Here is a 6,269-nt window from a genome sequence, read left to right as displayed (position 1 = left end):
CCAGAGTGGTCAAGGGTTCTTTGAAGAAAGACCGCTCTGGGAGTTTGCTTACTCCTATCTTTCGCCACTTAGAGCTTGATCACAACGTCTATCAGTGTAACAAGACAGCGGCGTTCATTGATATCCCTTACCTGATCAACTGCCATATTCTCCACGACGAGAACACCTACAACTTCCTCAGTCAGGACGGGAGAAACCTCTACTGCAAGCTGCCTCAACTGAACATCAACTCGCTAAGTGATGTGACCAACATCTGTTTCGTCCCTGGTGCTCAGTATCTCTGTGCCGAGCCAAAGTCATCTTACTGTGATGATACTATGGACGATGTTGAGTTTGTCCGCACAGATGGAGGCGACAATGCATATGACCTGGGTCCCCTTGATGACAACGTAGATGACGCCACCTACCGACGCTGGATGGTAGATTCTCAGCGCAAGAACAACAGCCTCATGAAGAGGATACTAAAGGCGATCACTGGAGGATGCATGGGAGCTCCAAGCACAGCTGAACCTCGTCAAGACCAGACTACACCATGCAGTCATCGTCCAGGGAAAGAGCCGGCAGGAACTGAAAGGGGTGACAAAGAGACTCCATGGGCTACTCCACACAAAAGGAACATGCGTTCCATGGGCCAGTCCGACAGTGATGATACTGACTAGGCAGTCTCCTAGTTCTATCTCCATTGTTATATCCGTTTGAACTATTTCTATTTCTGTTTTTGTTTCCTGTGTTTATTATTTTAGCCTTTCCTCGAATTATTTTCTCACCAGGGATGGTGAGAAGTAAGTCTGGGAGATGCGATTATCTGCTACTAATCGTTTACCTTTGGTTTTTATGTTTAGAGTCAGTCCGCTTTGATGTTTTTATCGAGTCAGTCCAAACTTTGTGGGAATCAGGACCTTTTTCTATGATGTGTATTAACCACCCTCGTGCTCTAATTCATCTTACTTATTCAGTGACCTTAGTGACCTTAGCAGAAGCAACAGACGCACATGTGGATCCAGAACACCCTGACATTACATCATCTTGTTCTCCAAAAGCTTTCAGCTTGTCGAGGTTACTCTGGAAAGACTTAACTCCATCTAACTTGAACTTAATCTTGACTGCCATTCTTCTTGTTATGGGCGTTAGAATAGGGTTTAACGTGATCAACTCTCAGGACTTCTTATTCTTTTTATCCATCTTGCTGATCCTGAGTGACTAGCTCATCTTTAGCTAGTACCCACCTTAAAACCCTACAGCCTTTGTTCCGCCCTCATGCATTTGTTATTCAGTATCTTATGTGCAGATATGTACAAAATGGCCGGAGAGGAAAGGATCAACACAGTCTCTTACTCGTTGATGCAACAGAAGTTTCTGCTGAAGAATAGGCGGAAGCACACGGAGCAGCCGCTCCGCCGCCGATGATCTAACTAAGAAAAGAAGAGAGACAAGAATGAATGGGAGGTCAAGAACTCCAGTGGCATGTCGCTATCACAATTGTTACCTCCTGCTTCGTCACCATCACCTATGTATTATTCAAAAAAAAAAGAAGAAAAAAAATATTTATTTTAGCTTTATGTACTTCAGAATAAGGTGATGAAGAAGGAGAAGATTCTAAAAGAAAAGACAGACACCACTGAATTAGAAGGAGTGTAAAGAAAAGAGATGAGAACCATGCAGATCAGAAGAACATGCAAAAACGAGTAGAGGCTGCGGACATCAATGGATCTATCCTCTCTTGCAATTTTGCGCGATATCCTGCATCCTCTACGAAATTTGGTAACCCCTAAACACTGATTAGCTCCACTTAAACACAAAAGGCATGTTTCATACCTAGACCGTCACTCTATCTAATGTCTATGATGAGAAGCTCACACTACTCTTAATTGAATATAAGGAGTTTTGTCTAGAAGGTTTTAACTTTGGCAGGTATGAGATACAGAGTATGGAGCCGTTCTGAACAGCAGTCAGTGGAGTTCTTGGTAAGGATGTGTCGTTTTAGCTAAACTGCTTATATTGTTTAGAGATTCGTGGTTATTGTATGGTTGCTGAGAATAAGCGAGTTCCCACACTTTCAAACCTTTCTCTCGGTTCTTGGTACTTGATTTTGTTTGAGGACAAACAAGGATCTAAGTCTGGGAGAGTTGATATTTTGTATTTTTGGCACATTATACGTATGTCTTACTAATAGTTTTCAAAGTTTTATCAAGTCTTTTTAGTCCCTTTTGAGTCATAACAAGTCTAGAGTTGTATTGGATGGGAAATGGACCAGCTAGAGGAAAAGAAGAGAGAAAAGTATGATTTGGAGTCTTTCGCGCATAACAGCCAGCCGGAGCAGCCTGAGTGTCTGTTCCAGCGACAGAGATAAAAACAAAAAGTTTCCAAATATTTCGGGATTTGCCTTAGATTTCCTATTTCCTTCCTCTAGCAGCCTGTGGCTCCTATATATATAGTTTCCTATTTATTATTTTAAACAAAACCTTAGTTTTACGCAAGAAAGACTGGAGAGAGCTTGCGATTTGCGATTTGCTACTTGTAAGGGAGACGGCTCCATATATCTCCTATAGAAGATTATGCTGAACCCTCTGATTCATATTATTTATTATATGCAGTATTATTCAGAAATCATGCTTCTCTGTTCTTGTGTTATGTCTGAGTAGTCACCGAGTTAGTTTAGGGTTCTAGGGTGTTGGATTCGTAAACTGAGCATAGATAAGTCATCGTAAGATTGTCTACATTCATATATGTTCTTATTGCTTGCATTGAACCGATCACTTAGTGCATGAATTAGGGTTAATCGATTTAGCTAACCATTGATTGATAACCTGATATGATTTAAATTAGCTTTGCATCCCTAGTCAGTGAGAGTAGATATTAGGGTGTATTGTGAACATATCGGACTTGATCTCTAAAGCTTGCTGGCGCGTCTTGATCCAAACGAGAGTTTAGGCATCAAGACCGATTTGCAAAGGAATCAACACCACGAAAGTGGGTTGATTTAACTTGAGTGATCCGAGTTTAGACTTGTTAAAAACTGAACTTGAATAATTGCTTGGTTCGCGAACTCCTTGCCTGAAAAGAAACCCTAGACTAGCGCCCTTAATCAATTCGAAAACAACCTAATCTTGTTACTTGTTCCTTACGTTATTTACATCTTCTTAAAATCCCTACTTCTTTTTAGCTTAATTCTGATCCCATAAAGATAAAGTGTGAACTAGTCCTCTGGAATTGAATCTAAACATATTACAACTACACTGTTAACTTGACAGTAGATTAAAATCCAATTTTAGTTTATCAATTTTCCAGGTGTTATCTGTAAAATAAACTGACATTTACTGTTTTTTCTTGTCATCAATCTAACTTTTATAAGAAATCACTCTGGTTCGATCAAGCTAGCTACTAGAGCCGGCCTACGGAGAACCATAACGTTTACATCTGAGAAGGTTTGAGCTCGTGATCGTCCTCCTTTTGCTAAGGAGTCCGCACGGAGATTAACAGATCGATAAATATGAGAAAACACAGCATTTTGCAATCTTGCAGCAAGAAGGTTAATGTCGTCCAACTCCGGGGCTAAGGCAGGCCACTCTGTTTCTTTCAGGATGACATTAATAAGATGTTGTAATCGGATGCTAACACTACAAGAAAAAAAGCTTTTATTAGCGGACGAAAAACGCTATCTAACGATACTATAGCGTTTATAAAGCGCTGTATCATCGCCCGTCATAGTAGACCAGACACATTAGATATCGTTTTTTTGCACTGCTATCATATTACGATATACTATAGCGGTTTTGTATATGCAACTAAATACTTTTTAATAGCGTTGTTTTTGTGTTATTATTTACCTTATTAAAAATTAAAAAAAAAATTATATATCAAAATTGTTATAAATCTAAAACCGGTACATCAAAGTTAACCAAACTAAACCAAACAACTAAACCTAAACCTACTAAACCTAAACCTCTCTTCCTCTTCTTCTTCTTGCTCGGCTCCACCTCAACCACCACTAGCTTCCTCTGCCATCTCCACACCAAAGCTTTGTCAGATCCGGTGTTGGTCTTCCTCATCTTCTCTCCTCTTCTATTTCATCCTCTCTCCTCTTCTTCAGAGACGCGGTGGAGTTAGAGTCTTGACCGGCGGATTCAGAGAGCTTCATCTCGGCCCAATCAAAAACGGCTCGCCTCTGGGCTTCATCATCAGGTAGAGGAGAATAACAATAGGTTGGAATTTAAGACGGTGGTGCTTGAGCTTCGTTGCCGTTTTCATCTCTGAGAAAGCTCTCCCCACCTGTCCCAACAGTCTCGTTACTTTGTTTAATCTGGATAATTGGAAAAAAGGGAAACACAAGAGACGAGAGAGAGGTTTGAGATTAAATTTTGATAAAGAGTAAAAGAAATGTATCTTGAATGACAAACGCAGCAGCAGAGTTTGGAATTGAAGGCGCCAGAGGCAGTGTTGAAGGCACCAGAGGCGGAGTTGAAGGCACCAGAGGCCGAGTCGAAGGCGGATTGCTAAATCAAACTTAATATCCAAACTTCAAGAAAAAATAGTTGAGAAGGAGAGAAGATTAAACACAGAAGACTCGAAGGGGAAGGGGAAGAGGTATGTGAGAGAGAGAGAGAGAGAGAGAGAGAGAGAGAATGAAACAAAGAAGAAGAGAAGCACAAATGAATTGTGGTCGTTAGATTAAACTAATCTAAGGGTTTGTATTGCAATCCACATGATTCATGTATTGGCCCATAGAAAAGCCTTTTTTATTTTTTACCTTTTCTTCGACAACTTTTTGTTTTTCTTCAGTACACATTATTGTTTTTCTGTTTAAGGTTCGTGTATATTAAAAAGTTGGAGTTTGATTTATGATTTAGAGTTTAAATTAAAGTTTAATGTATTTAAATTTATTTTTAATTCTTTTAGAGTTTTCCTAAATTTAAAGATTAGATATTATAATTTAACATTTGAAATATAAATTTGATTTGGATTTTGTAGATTTATGATTTTCAAAATTTTCATAATAGGGTTTGAATAATTAGAGTTATATTAAGTATTTTTAACACAAAATTAAGAGCTGTGTGTTATGATTTTGAAATTATTATACAAATTATATGTTTTGTGCTTTAGAGTTTATATGTTTATGATTCAATTTAAGAGCTATGTTTATATATGTTTGATGTTAGGATTTAGGGTATAGAGTTTGATTGAAGAATTAAGGTTTGTGTGTTTGGAAGTTATATATTAAAATTAAAAAAAAATAAGTTTGAGTTCAAATTCAAAAGTTGAAGTTATAGTATGAGAATATAAGAGTTTTAAGGTTTATAGTTAGAGTTTAGGGTTTAAAAACTTGTTTAGGGTTAAGAGATTTAAAAAACCAAACATAGCGTTTTAATTATTTTGCTATTAAACATATATAAGTTATCATAATGTTTCCAATTATACTATTCTATCATACCGTTTCCAAATATACAAACGCTATCTAAAACTAACAGATATGTCAATCATAGCAGAAAGACAAAAAACGCTATTCTCTGCTGCTATCAAAACCCATTTTTCTTGTAGCTTAAGAGGACGCGGTCAAAATCACGATCCCTCACTTCTTCATCGCCCATAGGAGTCCCTCTGCTTCTGATGGATTGGTGTCGGTGAAAGTTTAGTACACTTTTGTCCCTGTAGGAGCACCTCATCTGCTTCTAGTAGGATGAAGCCCATTCCCATCCACTCGTCCTTCTCTGACCAAGATCCATTGACTTGACAGGTGTATCGGTGTCCCATGCTTACTTTCATTGAAACCTGATGTCGTTGATCTACACCTGATTCTTCGTCTACCTCCAACTGTTCTCCAAGCTGAGCTACTAACTGACTTTTACTGTTAATAGTGTTGACATGTTTCTGAATCTAAAACGGTAATACTGTAATATTAAAATGTGTTTAGAAAAGGCTTGTTTTTTTAACATCTGATTAGGCTTCATGTTCATTTTAAACATAATTAAAAGAGAACTGTAATAGAGAAAGTTAGAACAAGAGAATTGTTGTTTGAAACAACTTCGATATTTATTTTATAGGGATTGTAGTTTAAAATAGTCTCCATATTGATTTTAGTAGTATTTAAATATAAGGGAAAATTCTATTTAAAACCTCCAAAGTGGCCATTACTTCCACTTTAAACCTTCAAACTTTATATTTCTATAATAAACCTTCAAATTAATAACACTCCAGACAAAAATTGTGAAAGTAGTTCACGTGTTTTTTTATTATTATAATGGATAGAATTATGAACACCGTTACATGATGAT

General features: G+C 37.7%; 1 long non-coding RNA gene across 1 annotated transcript; it reads right to left on the bottom strand.

The window, feature by feature from the left end:
* Positions 1 to 4,246: 4,246 nt before the first annotated feature.
* Positions 4,247 to 4,612, bottom strand: LOC106342436. The gene is made up of 2 exons (XR_001269838.1): positions 4,398 to 4,612; positions 4,247 to 4,300 (listed from the first exon to the last, which is right to left on the bottom strand). It is a non-coding gene; the product is annotated as an uncharacterized LOC106342436 (long non-coding RNA).
* Positions 4,613 to 6,269: the final 1,657 nt, after the last annotated feature.

The sequence above is a fragment of the Brassica oleracea genome, chromosome C1 (assembly GCF_000695525.1).
Source record: "Brassica oleracea var. oleracea cultivar TO1000 chromosome C1, BOL, whole genome shotgun sequence".
Taxonomy (NCBI): Eukaryota; Viridiplantae; Streptophyta; class Magnoliopsida; order Brassicales; family Brassicaceae; genus Brassica; species Brassica oleracea.
This window is presented reverse-complemented; position numbering and strand designations above follow the sequence as displayed.